Here is a 15,413-nt window from a genome sequence, read left to right as displayed (position 1 = left end):
CCTTACGGAAGCGATTACCCCTTCTGATGAATTTTTGTGTCCTATCTTGGTAGCTACAGCTATTAATAATGCAACAAAGCAATAACAACAGTAACGTCAATAACAGAACAAATTTACTCGTTATTATGAATAAGACATGTCCAGAAACTCAAGATTTTCTGGGGAGAGTTGGAGGGTGGTGATGGGTGGATCCTGATATACCCTCCCCTGCTTATTTCTCTGACTCCCGCATCACTCTACCTAAATCTTAGGAAAGTACTAGCAAATTCACCCTGAATTAAATCGAAGCACATATTAAATTGAATTTTTGTGTTATTGGCAAGTGATGCAGATCTAAATCCTTTGGCAACCTTGGCTCCTTATCGAAGTGATTGCCCATCTGATTAACTTTTGTGTTCTACCGTAGTAGCTAAACATGCAACTGTTAATCATGTAAACTAGTAATCGGTATAACTAGCGGCAAATAAACAAAGTATAGATAGGTTACAGTGCAAACATATTTTGCTAGTAGTTTCATTACCTAGTTTAAAGCTGGAGTGGAAATTTTTTTAGTGATAAAACACTGGTTTTAGGTTTAAAGGTATCATTTGAATTTGCAATTTGATCACTTATAAACATCCTGACAGATTTATTTTCAATAAAAGGCTTGTTTTGACGAAGGATTTTACATTCTCCGCCTGGTGAATGTCTCTTCAATTGTTCTGCCGCACGTGACAGCGTTTCAAACTGTGCGCAGGCACACTTTCAGCATGCTCTGCCCCTTCAAGACATGTTTGGCACACTTCCAGCACGCATGTTACGCAATATAATGTGTCCATTATGTCTGAAAGTGGGCGAGTATTTGTCCATGCAAGCTCATAAAACTGTACAGAATCATGCCTTTAAGAGTTCTTAAAAATGAAACAAAATGAAGAGCATAAAAATATCCAATAAACTCAACTTAATTATTTTCTCAAAGATGCTAACATGTCATCAGCCGCGTAAGCAGAAATTTTTCTGGAGGCGACCAATAAAGAAAACAACCGGAAAATTTTATTTGATCAATTTGAAGAAGAGATACCTAGAAATTTGGAAAGACTTAGGATTTTTTGGGGGATTGATCCTCAAGATCTCCCCTTATTACATACGTCCCTGCATGGCATATTAAATAATCATTGGTATAACATTTGACTTTATTAGGTAGCATATAGTTTTTATGGTGTAAAATTAATTAGAATTTAATAGCTCATAGATTCTTTGGAACCATTTGAATCACCGAACATGATAGGACCGAGAGAACGGCCTGAACATATTAAATTTACAATGGGTGAAAATCAAAAACCTGAAATATCAAATGAGACATAACCAATACGGGCAGCTAAAGCAAAGGGTTTGCTAAACTGTCTGAAAAAAGGAAAATTCAAAATGAAGAAGAAATACAAATGTAGTTAGAAGATATGCAACAGCGAGTACCAAAACATGTCAAAAATGAAAATGAAGAGCAAAGACACGGGTGATTAGAGGATATGTGAAAACGAGAATTAGAGCGTGTCAAACATGAAACTGAATAGCAAAGATCAAAAGTCTATGCAAAGTGAGCAAAGGTATATGACTTATGATATAGTAGAGTCACGGGTATCTGCGGCAACGTGGACCAAGAGTACCTCTGATAAACAAAACTCGGACAGCGCAGACTCTATAAACAATCATATAATAATCATATAATAATAAACAGCAAAGAAAAATGCAGTAAAATGAACAAAACTCGATAGAAACTGTTCGGCAAGCTATTATATTATATTCGGTAATTTATATATTTCGGTAATATATTCGGTATATTTCGGTAAGCTATTATATTCGGTATGTTCGGTCGTCTATTTCTGCATTATAAATAAAAAGCCACAAAAGTTAATGAGGTAACATAATCACCAATGATAGCAATGCTCACTCCGTAACTTAATCACCATTGATAACACCCTCGCAAAGCGACGTGCAAGAATTTTATTTTGTTTTCGGTACCTTTATCACCACAGTATATTAGATTTTTATATAAATACGATATTTTATATTTTTATTTATTTATAAAAGGCAAAGTATTAAAATAACTTGTACTGCAATTTATCAGGACATGTAATAATGGAAGTAGAATACCTTGGTTAAACTGGAACTTGGTTAGTCGAATCTTGGATAACCGCGTCCTTACTATAATACTTATTTCTTAACTTTTTTTTTCTTTACAAATTACTGACACATATGGGCAAAGATTTGGGAAACATCGTATAAAAAAGGAAAAATTCTAAATAAAAATCATAAAGTAAGTAAATATTTTTAGTTGCATCCTTCAATATTTAATTTTCTCTTTTTTGGTTTATGCCCATACTAAGTTATATTGACATTTAATAATACTAATTATTACGTGCTAAAAATGTTAATTATTAGAATATACTTAGTTTTTTAATGCTTTCTATATTTTTGATTTTTATTCAAAAATTTGACGCGAAGTTTTGAATAAAAGCTGCTAGTTTTTCAACAATTCACATCTTTGTCTTGCAAAAGTCCCAGCCTTGCTTCTAATTTTAGTGGATGTATTCAAATAAATATATAATTTTAAGCATATTTAATAAGCCTTGATATAAATAGCTTTAGAAACCCCCCCCCCCCAAAAAAAAAAACGGGACAATTACAGTGTAGTAAGATATAGGAAAATATTAAGAGATAATATTAAGAGAAATATTAAATTACAATGGGGGTTGGGGGGTTCCAAAACCCTCTTCCCGCCTATGTACACCCCTAAAACAAGGATAGTTTCAGAGTTGAGAAGTAGAAACTCAAACGAATTTTATTGAGAATATTAAATCTTTTGTGGATGAAAAATAAACGAGTTTTTATTAAATTTTACTTGTTTATGTGTACTTATAAAACATGCTGTATTTTATAATTCTATACTTATAAAATTAATACTTGTGAATGCTTATACAAAATTGATATAAAATAAGTTCATAACAGTTATTTACTTATTTACAACGGCTGTACAAAAATTTATGCTCAGTATACTCTTAACGTTTTGAAAAATAAAAAATAAAAGAGTAATATTTGAAAGCAGAAGAATTTGAAAGTAGAAGGCGTTTTCTTGACACAATAAGTTGAAAAATGAAATTTTAATACAAAAAATAAAAAGTTTAACAAAAAACCTTATAATGTAAGTAGCATCCTACGATCAAAAGACGCAACAAGCTGTTTTTTTTATTAAAATCAAAGACTGACTAAATAATTGTTCTGCAATTTACTTTTATTATTCAAATTATGCGCGCATCAATGAAAAAAGAGGAGGGGGCACTCCTGGAGATAAGCCTCCCAGGAAATTCCAAATTATCCCTAATTTCGATTCACATTTGTTTAAATTATTAATTAAAAAGTGCTTGCGTCTAATTTTCTCTATAATTTATCATTTCTGACTTTCTACATAAAACAGAGCTTTGGTTCTAATTTATTTATATAAACAAATGAGTTTTAAGCATGTTCAATTATTCTGAGCATAAGCTTGTTGAATAAAAAGAGCAAATCACAAACCCAAACAGGACGATTTTAATTTATGAAAATCTTACAAACTGTAAGGTTTTGAGGGGGAGTTACGGTCCTGTAGGCTGCACAATGAATGGCATTACCAATATAATTTACCAATACTTACATGTTTACAGATTATTATATAATACTTACATATTTAATATACAACTAATTTATCATTCATTTTAACTATAATTTTATTTTTAGTATTTAAGGTATTATACATAATATTTAAACATTGAAGGTTTATTTATTTTATATAATAATTAATTTAATATATAACTAATTATATAAAATACTTACATATAACTTACAATTTAATTATTAATATGATTACCAAATAATCACTTAATTAATTCTGCTGTGAAAATCTTAATCGCAACGTATTTTCACGTTTAAAAAATAGAAAATAGAAGTAAAAAATAGTGTTAAAATAGCGTTTAAAAGCAGACGACTTTTAAAAGTAAATGATGCTGTAATAACATTCAGGAGCGGAAGATTCAGATTTTGGTGCGAAAAACAGAATACTTATTAAAAAGAAGAAAATTCGATGTAATTACTACGCCGCCATCTATGTCAGTTATAGTCAGAACATATTTTATCAATTGGCTAAAAACCCCGATTTGGAACCCGATTTCATTGATTACGTTCAGCTTGTTGTCCGTCAGAACCGCCCAAACGCGCAGAGGCGTAGTGGGCTTAATTTCTGTACCAGTAGGCATCTGAATGTAATTTGGGTTTCATTTTTGCTGCAATAGTAAAATATTTTTGTTCGTTTCAAGGTTGATTCACATATTAAATTTAAGCTCTACTTGTTTTAAGATTTATTTATTCAGTTATATCAATGCAACAAAAGAATAAAAACAGAAGCGATACGAAACCAGAAGAATGGAACAACAAGAATAATGCAAGAAGAGAGAAGAAAAACAAAAACAACATTTTTTAAAAGGAAAACCAAAAACAATTACCCCCTCCTGCACAAAAAAAGCAAACCAAATGTATTTAAGCTACTCCAACCAAAAATAGGTGATAAGAGTCCAGCCTAATACAGGTTAGATTTAAATTACTTTAGTTTTAATGAGAAATAATTCTGATTTTCACTTTCTCTTCTTCACTTGATTAGTCGGAATCCCTTTTTTCTTATTGGTAAACTTTTCAGTTATTTTCTGGTTTTATTGGTATTGAACATGCCTCGTTTGACGCTTATTTTTATTTAGAAAACTAGCACTTTTTTAATCTTTGCATGTCCTTTTTTGGTGGTCGGCGTTAATCTCCTCGGACAATACACACCCCGCTGCAGAAAATACACCCCGGGGAAAATACTCCCAGAAAAAAGCCTTCTGCGGATTCCCCGGTAAACTTGGGATGAATACTGTCTGTGCAAAATTTCGACTCTTGCTGATAGAAGAACATCGCCAAGGGCTGAAAACTATGTTGGGACACAGAATAGGTCCAGCATTTTGCAAATTTTCCCTTAATACTGGAAATCCCAGGAACTTCTTGCTTTTCGGTGCTAAGCCGGCTTTAAGTGCTTCAGTGTAGACTTGAGAAGATGTTAATTTCCTCGGACAATACACACCCCTCTGCAGAAAATACACCCCGGGGAAAATACTCCCAGAAAAAAGCCTTCTGCGGATTCCCCGGTAAACTTGGGATGAATACTGTCTGTGCAAAATTTCGACTCTTGCTGATAGAAGAACATCGCCAAGGGCTGAAAACTATGTTGGGACAAAGAATAGGTCCAGCATTTTGCAAATTTTCCCTTAATACTGGAAATCCCAGGAACTTCTTGCTTTCCGGTGCTAAGCCGGCTTTAAGTGCTTCAGTGTAGACTTGAGAAGATGTGTCGGTCCTCGTCCTGCATTGGTATCCAGGATCATTGCTTTTCCTCAGGCAAAAATAATTTCAATGATTTAAAGAAAATGACAATTGGAACTTGGAATGTTTTGACGTTTAAAAATAACTATCGTATCGAAATTTTGACTGACGAATTGAGACAATTCAAACTGGACTTATTTGGAGTTTCAGAAACTCATATCCCATGGTAGGAAGCATGACATTAGGTGACATAGAATTTGATCACTCAGGCAGGAAGGATGGGGTAAATAGACAGAGAGTAGGGTTGTAAATATGATTATAGCGCTTTATGAAGAATCGGAATGGTGCGTTAAGACCGAAAACGGTACAACCAGATTTTTCAAGAGTCATGTCTGGTGTTCGTCAAGGGTGTGTACTTTTCCCCATGCTCTTTACAATTATAATTGATTATACCCTGAGATTCGCGCTGGGTTACGGGGTAAAAGTGAGCAACAAGAAACTGTTCGATCTGGACTTCGTGGACGATTTTGTCTTTCTCAAACAGTCTAAATAACGGTTGCAGTAGCTACTTGACACTATCACCGAGAATGCAGAGAATGTCGGGCTAAAGATAAACATTGACAAATCAAAGAGCATGGCAGTCACAAGCTCGCCACTTGTTCTCCATCGCAAAAACAAGAATCTAGAACAAGTCCAGGAGTTCAAATTATCTGGGTAGCTGAATTGACTGTGATGGAGAGATTTTGACCCAGATTAAAAATAGAGTTGCACAAGCTACTGATATTACTAGGTTCCACGATGAGAATTTGAGAGATACTTTTCAGTAACAGTTGAATACTAAACTGGAGAGTTTAAAATTTACAACGTGGAAGACAAATGGAATTATTTTAGGAAAACAATTATTTTTCTTTGCTAATGGTGGCTAAACCAGGCTAAACCATTGCTAATGGTGCCTTTGGGAAGAAAGACAAGACTGCAGCTAGGAATATAAGTTAAAAAGCTTTATATTTAATAGTGAGAAGATGGGATTGTCCAAAAATTATCTAAATATGAAAACAAAAGGAATGCAAAGAAAGTGAGAAAGTATTAAAATATTAACTAAGGAGGTGAGAAGTGGAGGCCATTGATAAAATTGCCGAGGATGTTGCAGCCATACGGCATATTAGCAAAATATTGTACTCACGTGTTAATCAATCGAAAAAGAGCAGTTAATCTGGACCTGTCCCAGTTAAAGAACAGAACGGGGCCACAATTAGTGATAAGGAAAGAGTTAAAGAGAGATGGGAGGAACATTTTAAGAGTGTGAATGGGTTCCACCGCTCTTTGTGTTTATGGCTGAAAATTACCTTTGTGTGCAATCTATTTAGTCTTTTTGGGGAGTTGGGTAAGGCGGAGCGAGGGTTTGGGGTTGCTAAGTGCTACCTGGAGCTTTGTTCAAGCGCATTTATATCGTAATATTTTTCACTTCATATAATTATATGCAATGTTTAATGTACAATTTAAGAAACTAAATTTTAGCGGGGAGAGGTTGTAATCCACCCTCACATATAAGAGAACCTTAGGTCAAACAGGTCTTAGTAACAAACTCTAAGCAAAGAGCAAAGTTATCAACAGAAACCAGAAATTAACAGTAGAAACCAGAAATGAAATATATTTTGTTGTTGCATATGCTTTTGCAACAGTTAATTATTTCTGAAGTGTCCTTGAGGATAGAAATGTCCTTGTGTGCATTAAAATTTATTACACACACACAAAAAAGGAATAAATAACTATACCACTATCAAACAGAATAGAACAACCGGATGAGGCGGTAGTGAGGGTCAAGCCTCAAGGACACTTCAAAAATTATTTACTGTTGCAATAGCATATGCAACAACAAAATCTATTTTACATGCCGGTTCTGAAAGTACTAATTTTAATGTTACTAATTAAAAGCTTATTACTAGTTTATATGTTTAAATGTGTGTATCATTTTAATTATGCTATATTTCAAGAAACAAATGCACTGAATGAGGTCTTTTTTCTCAAAAGCTTATTCAGTGCACATGGCCGATGACGGGATAACGCCTTTAAAATAAATAAATCAAGTTTGTTAAACATACTTAAGTTTATGAGCTCCTAAAGACAAATACTCCAAGGGTAAAACACAAAGGGTTTTCCACGGCATATAATATGTTCACCAGAAGTGTCACAAGTTTGTAGTGAGGAAGCATGGTACGGTGGAAATGTACACCCCTGTAGATGTAGTGTATATGAAGTGTTGCCACACACAATAGAGCAATTGTAGGTTATGATGTTCACCAGCTGTTGGAAAGTGGGCAATCCCTTGGTTAATGTGTATTTGATTGCCAATAAATCCGCCAAGATGTTTGTAAATGCAAATGATATTTTTATAGCCAAACTAGTGTTTTATTGCCGATACTTCTTCCTTCCACCTTCTAAACTAGGTAATAAAACTGCTACAAAATTCTGTTTGCATTGTAACCTGTGTATATTTTGTTTTGCAAACGTCATGGGGCCATAAAAAACTCTACCAAAAGGCAATTAATATTTTGTGTTGTTAATAGCTGTCTGCTATCGAGCATAAAACTGCCAAACTACATTAGCTATAATGGCATAATAATTCATCAGAAATGACAATCACTTCAATTAGGATCCAGTGTTGCTAATGGGGTAGAATTTGCATTAATTTTGACAGTTTTTGGCATAGCAACTCACTGAATTTTGAAATCAGGCAATTTTCCGGCCGGTTTTGTGGTAAAAATTGCACCTTGAAACAATCTTACTTCAAAAATGATGCTTTTGGCCAAATATTACTTTATAGCCCCGATATTCTATAATATATTTTTCTTCCCTTATAAAGAGGCAATGAAGAATTTTTAGGAAGATTGGATTTAATTTATCAAATTTTGCCGTTTAATGTTACTGGTAGTAAACTGGACAGTTACTGGTAAAGAATTACCAAAAACTGTCTTTTCAAAAAGTAACTGTCTTTTAGTTGTCGTACAAAACGGTGATTAAAGTAAAACAGTTTAAAATAGGGATGAAACCTTTTTATTGACAGGGAACAGATACAAAAATTAACTGGATATTTCGAACACATATACAGTGTTCATCATCAGCAGTAAAACTGCTGATGAGTTTTACTGCTGATGATAAACACTGCGTATGTGTTCGAAATATCCAGTTAATTTTTGTATCTGTTCACTTTCAATAAAAAGGTTTCATCCCTATTTTGAACTGTTTTACTTTCGTCATGGAAAGGCAGTGTGGTCTACGAAGTTATCTAAAACGGTGATTTTTTTCTTTACTGTTAACCTGATTATCTTTTTGGTCGATGTCATGAGAAAAGAAAAACTTCTCAGCATCATAATGAGTATTGCTCAAACTGAGAAGAGACTAATAGATTCTGAATGTACTGACTGATTTGTTAAACATAGGATCTTGAAGAAACAAGGCTTTGCAAAGATTATAATAATATTAATGTGGTCCTAATCCTTCATCCAAAAGTAAAATGAGTTGGTTTTGAAAACTCTAAGCCCCTCCACAGACTGTTCCTTTTAATTGATAAAATGATAACTTAAATCCACTAACGCTGAAATATAATTGTTCTCACAAACTGCAGGGCTATAGCAAAGATGGCGAAAGTTAAAACCTGGCAAATCATCAGGCTCTTGGAAATTTTTATTACTTTTTAGTTTCTTTTGTTACTTTATTTTTTTTTATTCTTTAATTTCTTTTTAGTTCTTTTATTTTATTACACCGAAGAACTTTCGATTTGCCGGTGCCCATTTGCCGTTGAAATATAACTTTTCTGACAAACTGTAGGGCTATAATAAAGATGGTGAAAGTTTAAACCTGGCAAATTATAAAACTCATGGAAATTTTTCTTTTTTTCTTTTTAGTTCTTTTATTTTTATTTCAATTTTATTTCTTTTTATTTCATTTACTCCGCTTGTTGCGTTTAAAAGTGGGTTATAAATGAACTGTTATTACACCGAAGAACGTCTTTCGATTTGCCGTTGCCAATTTGCCGTTGAAATATAATTTTTCTGACAAACTGCAGGGCTATAGTAAAGATGATGAAAGTTGAACCCTGGCAAAACATAAGCTCTCGGAAATTTTCATTACTTAAACCTTGACTGGACGTTCTATTTCGGAGCAATCATAAGAAACAAAAGGATTCTGGAGTAAAATTTCAGATTTTGTTTCTAATTGGTAACGGCAAATCGAAAGACGTTATTTGGTGTAGTAATAGTTTATTTATAACCCACTTTTAAACAAAACAAGCGGAGTAAATTAATTAAAAATAAATAAAAAGTAATTACAGAGACACACATACAACTTAAACCTTCATCTCAGACAAAAAAACACGGATAATATTATGGTTTGGTTCTAAGCAGACAAAGGCAAGTCTTATACTCAAACGAACTAAGCAACTCAAACGACTGAATAATGTCAGTAGTATATAATAATGTCACAATACATTATAATAATACGTGTATTACGGTATGAAGTGACAATAAAAATTTGAAATATCTAAAATAATCAATACGTATCTGACACAAATCCCTCTTGTCCAATAATGAATCCATACCGCTTAAAAACAAGACGGAATGGTCATACATGTGAATTACATTTTAACAAAGGCTTGGCGTGAGTGTTTTCCACGGTTAGGTAAAATTTTTGCATATCTGATCTTCAACTTTTCTTTAACATCTCTCAGAAACTGAAGTCACAAAAAAGGGAGCGTAGACCAAACACTAATCCTTAACCACCCTAAACTCGCAAAATTATGAATTACTGAGGAGCCGCAGGACAAATTATGAGATGATAGTTTGGGATTTAAAACTAAATATTCGTATTCATCAACATTTAAAGACAGACCAAAATTCCGAAACATCATCGAAATACTTTGCACAGATGATGCAAAAATAGACTTGATCCGGCTTAAACTAGCAGGTCGTCTGCTTATGCAGTATAAGACACATCAGATAAATTATAAATAAGAAGGCCTGATTCCTGAAAACGCATTTTGAATTCTGATTTAAAAAGACAAGGTAATAGTACTCCACCCTGTCGGACTCCAGATTGAACTGGTATATTACAGTAGAACCCTGTATGCTATTTCAAACAAAGAAACGAATTACTGTACCGATATTTAAGGCCGTGATTAAGTGAACTGATGGAACTCGAAAATCCCATGTTAAAATTGAAAATTTATATTTAAAAAGTACTCAAGTATTCATTGGCGGAAGATACCGCTTTTAATATCGGGCCGTAGCTTCTTGAAGATGCTACAAAATGTTTGCTAGGATTTTGCTCTATTTCCTATAATTGCTTAGAAATATTAGAAAATGTCTAGCTCTTTTTCAAAAGTACACTCTGTGAAGGATATTGCTTTTAGAACAAATCGGTACTATCATGAGCAGAAGACAATAACCTCTAAGATGATTACAACCATTTTTCGATGTATTTTCGTGTTTTCGAACAGTCCCATAGAATATTTTCAGCTACCTGAAATTTTTACAAGTTTTTTGCCAGAAAGAGTCGTTTCAGATCGCCGATAAAACCCCTAGAGACCAGATTGACAAGCTAGTATAATTAACCTGCTATTTCCGCCAATGAATTAGTGCTATTTGAAGGGTTTTTGACAATCGACGGTCTCTAGAGAATTGAAAGACCGAAGGCTACCCTAATTTCAATTTTGAACCTCGATGTTTTCAAGTTCACTTAATCATGGCCTTAAGTACATGTATAATAGAAGGGTTTACTCCAACTCTAAAAAAGAGTGTCACACTTGTACATGGCAAATACTGTCGAAAACTTTAGACAAACCCAAAGCGCAAATATGTAATCCATAAACTTTAGTCTGGACATTATAAAGAATTGGAGCTAAAACCTTGCGATGTTTGCACCCAATACGAGTTTCAAACCCAAATTGGTTTGAGGCTTTCGCAGTTCGTTCAATAATATATGGGAGCATAACATATACAAGATTCCTACTAACTTTGCATGAAAAAGTGATAGATCTATATAAAGGTCAATCAAAAGGGTCTTTTGGACGTTTAAGAGTAGAACTTACCGTCCCGCAAAGGAAGGCATTAGGCACCACCGACAAACATAAACAGAACTGAAAAAGTAACTGGAGCTGAGTGACCAGTGCTGGACAGTCAGAGCGTAAATGATAAGCGCTAATCCCATCAAAATCACCCGATTTAGACTTAAGTTTAAGCACACAATTTATAATACTTTTGGTTGATACAGGAATAACATGACGTTGCAAAACTAAAGGTGACAGAAATTTAGCAACAAAGCCCTGAAAATGATAATGATAATGATAATGATAATGATAATCATGCTAAAAATGTTTTTATAATGCCTAAACCAAGATGAATCTGATATAACATCATCGGCACCTAATGAATAAAATTTAGATGCGCTAATGAATTTATTCTATTGTGTCCCCGTCCTGCACTAGTATCCGGGATCACTGCTTTTCCTGAGGCCAAAATAATTTCAAAGATTTAAAGAACATGAAAATTGGAACTTGGAATGTTACGACGTTAAAAAATGACTATCGCATCGACATTTTGACTGACGAATTCAGACGGTTTGAACTGGATTTATTAGGAGTTTCGGAAACTCATATCCCAGGGGTAGGAAGCATGAAATTAGGTGACATAGAATTTGTTTACTCAGGCAGGAAGGATGGAGTGCATAGACAGGGAGTAGGGCTCATGATGAATAAGGAAGCTGCTAAGTCTTTTTTAGGCTGGGAAGGTATCAATAATAGAATACTAATTGCTCATTTTATGACTAAAAAGTTCAGGGTATCAGTTATAGTAGTATATGCACCCGTTCAACCAACTGATGGAGATACTAGTGATTCAGATGAGTTTTACTTACTGTTACAGGAGCAAATAGACAGGGTACCAGGTAGAAATATGGTGTTTTTGCTAGGAGATTTTAATGCCCATGTTGGTAGAAATAGGGATAGATAGCATCCTAGCCTAGGTAAATTTGGTGTAGGAAAAGAAAACAGTAATGGCTATAGGCTTTTGCAATTTTGTAGGTATAACAACCTAGTTATAACCAATACGGTGTTTGGTCACAAAATGGCCCATAAGTTGACATGGTATTCACGTGATGGTAAGACAGCAAACGTTATTGATTATGTTATTGTAAACAGAAGACTAGCAGGATCAATACAAGATACTAGGTTGCATAGGAGTGCTGTTATTGATGTTAAAAGTAAAGATCACCATCTAGTAGTGTCTAAGGTTAATTTAAAGCTGAAATTCCGGAAGGGTAACTACCTCCCGGAAAGTTATGATGTTAGTAGACTCCAGGATGAAGATTTGAGAAAAAACTTCCAGGAACAGTTGAATACTAAACTTGAGAGTTTAAAATTTGACAATGTAGAAGATGGATGGAATAATTTTAGAAAAACAATTTGTGAAGTTGCTGATGGTGTCTTAGGGAAGAGTGCTAAGACTGCAACTAGGAATATTAGTGAAAAAGCTTTAGGTTTAATAGAGATTAGAAGGGGTTTGTATGAGGATTATCTGAGTGATGTAACCAAAAGGTCGTATGAAACCAAAAGGAATGTAAAGAAAGTGGAGAAAGCATTAAAATATGAACTAAAGAGATGTGAAGTGGAGGTCATGGATAAAATCGCTGAGGATCTGGAAGATGCGGCTAGACGGCATAATGGTACAATATTACACTGGCATGTAAATAAATTGAAAGGGAGTAGCCAATCCGGACTAGTCCCAGTTAAAGATAGAAATGGGGCCACAATTAGTGATAAGGAAAAAGTCAAAGGAAGATGGGTGGAACATTTTGAGAATGTTCTAAACCGAGATACAGTTGCAGGGAAAGATATAGATGAAAATGAAAAAGTTTGTGATACCTTGAATGTGAAGGAATATTTGTTTAGTGAGGAAGAAGTAGCGACAGTAATAAAAGGAATAAAAAATAGTAAGGCTCCAGGTGCAGATAGTATGATTAATGAGTTTCTTTTATACGAAACACTTGGCCTCGCAACGGTCGCCCACAAACAATCCAGATGCAAAGCCTGAGTTTAACATGGTTTTTGACGGCTTTTAGACGGGAGTCTTCTTTCTGAATCGGGCTTCGAGTTTTGAATTTAACCCGGATAAGGGGAGCAGCCATATGAATGACTGTATTTAAAGCCATTTTTTAGGCCGTATACATGCATATATAACAACAAACAAACTAAATTATGTAACAATCGACTTTCGAATAACAAGACCCTTCCGGACAAAATTTGCCACTGCTACTATATTTATTTTCGACGTCGACTTCAAAGTTCCAAGAAGGGGCTCACGACCATCCACCCCAAGAAAGCTCCCTCTTAGCTCATTTAGCCCCTGACACCTGAAAAGAAAATGGTCTAGCCCATCAAGATCACCGCAAATTGGACAAGTATACCGCATTTCCGGGTGACACCTATTTTTCCAAATACTGTGAAGAGGGAGACAGTTTGCTCGCACCTGCATCCAAGACCTCAGGGATTCTTTTGGAATCCCTAATTTAAAATATAACTCTTCACCATAATTTTCTTTCACCTTATAGTAAGAACTTAAGCTTTCCGACTGGCTAAGGTCATTCCACCATTTCTGAATTTCTTGGTCTTCCAGCCTTGTTTGGATCTCTGACAGAAACGCTTTTTGATCAGAGATTGGGCCCTCTCCTCCATTCCATGCATACGTTAGACCTGTGCTGTCCAGTAGTTTTTTGACATGGAAGGGCCATGACAATTTTTGTCCCAGGGTAAGTAATTCATCATACGCTGCTCTGATGAGTCTTGAGGAGGGACATTGCAGTATTTTCAGCCAAACTTAATTAATTGGATCTGTCTATGTTTTCTCATGGAGAAAAGTCCCAAATCTCCCTTGATGAAAAGTGTGTGAGTTGTGGCGTGCAGACCTAGCATTCGTTTATAATGTTGTAGCTGTAGAGTTTCTAATGAATTTGCCACTTCTAGGTCCCATACTTCCCCTCCATAGTGGAGGATTGGCCTTATTTTTGAGTTGAACACGTTTTTGTGCATCTTTAACTCACTTATTCCCGTCAAATTACTGTTCAAGAACAGCGTTGCCATTGCTTCTTTTCCTCGATTTGCCATCTTCGAAATATGATTGCTCCATCTTCCGTTCGATGTTAGATGGAATCCTAAATATATTGCCTGAGACACAACCTTCACAGCTTCACCATTCAAATTAAAACTTTCTTCATCTTTATTTCCTGTTGATTGTCTACGGCAAAAAATCATCACCTCTGTCTTTTTTGTGTTAATTTCCAGTTTCTTTTCCTCTAAATATTCAGCTGTTAAATCTAACAGAGTTTGTAGCTCCGAATTGGATCTGGCGAACAGGGCAACGAACAAGAACAAGGCATATTCTCAGCTTGTTTCATGCACTCAACTAAGCGAAGGTAATGAACATTCCGTTGCGCTCTGGCTTGTGGCGAAAAAACACTTGTACATAGTAGCTTAAAAGGGATCTTGACGCAAGACAACAGAGCTGTTAGGGTAGAAATACATATAGGCCAATTAGTTTTGCTCCACTAACGTTTCATACTCCATTTTTTATTAGTAGCAACGCAAGGATCATTAGATAGATCAGCCGTTAGCGTCACAGTAATAGAGAGGGGAAGGGCGTCAAGGTAACGTTCGTCTTCGTCCATATGAACGACAGAACAGAGAACATCGGCGGAGTAAATGCGATGGTCAATATTAGTCACAGTACCACTATTATGAATATAACTGTAATTTAGAGCTTTAGATGCTGTGAGGTAACCATTGGGTAATGATAATAAAACTAAGTTGGCACGAATAGAGGAGCAATGAACATCACAATTGACGTCACCAATCACTAGTCACTGATACCCCTGCTTTTCAATATTGAATAACAAAGTTTATAAGGGATGAGCAGACATTAGAAAACTTAATAAGTGAAACTAAACGTTTCTGATCACACGGAAGATTTATATTTATAAATACAAGGTGACCAAGTCGTAGGGCC

At 34.8% G+C, this 15,413-nt stretch overlaps 2 protein-coding genes across 5 annotated transcripts in view; one reads left to right on the top strand and one right to left on the bottom strand.

Moving 5' to 3' along the window:
- The window catches only part of LOC136029913 (actin-interacting protein 1-like), a 247,574-nt gene extending 240,036 nt beyond the window's left edge, over positions 1 to 7,538 (bottom strand). Inside the window, exon 1 of the mRNA XM_065708425.1 lies at positions 7,464 to 7,538. The gene's annotated coding sequence lies outside the window, so the exon portion shown is untranslated. The remainder of the gene's footprint in view (positions 1 to 7,463) is intronic.
- LOC136029914 (retinol-binding protein pinta-like) overlaps positions 1 to 15,413 on the top strand; it is a 113,263-nt gene that overhangs the window by 73,308 nt on the left and 24,542 nt on the right. The window lies entirely within an intron of this gene.

The sequence above is a fragment of the Artemia franciscana genome, chromosome 8 (genome assembly GCF_032884065.1).
Source record: "Artemia franciscana chromosome 8, ASM3288406v1, whole genome shotgun sequence".
Classification (NCBI taxonomy): Eukaryota; Metazoa; Arthropoda; class Branchiopoda; order Anostraca; family Artemiidae; genus Artemia; species Artemia franciscana.
The sequence above is the reverse complement of the archived record's forward strand: the minus strand, read 5'-3'. Positions and strand labels throughout refer to the sequence as shown.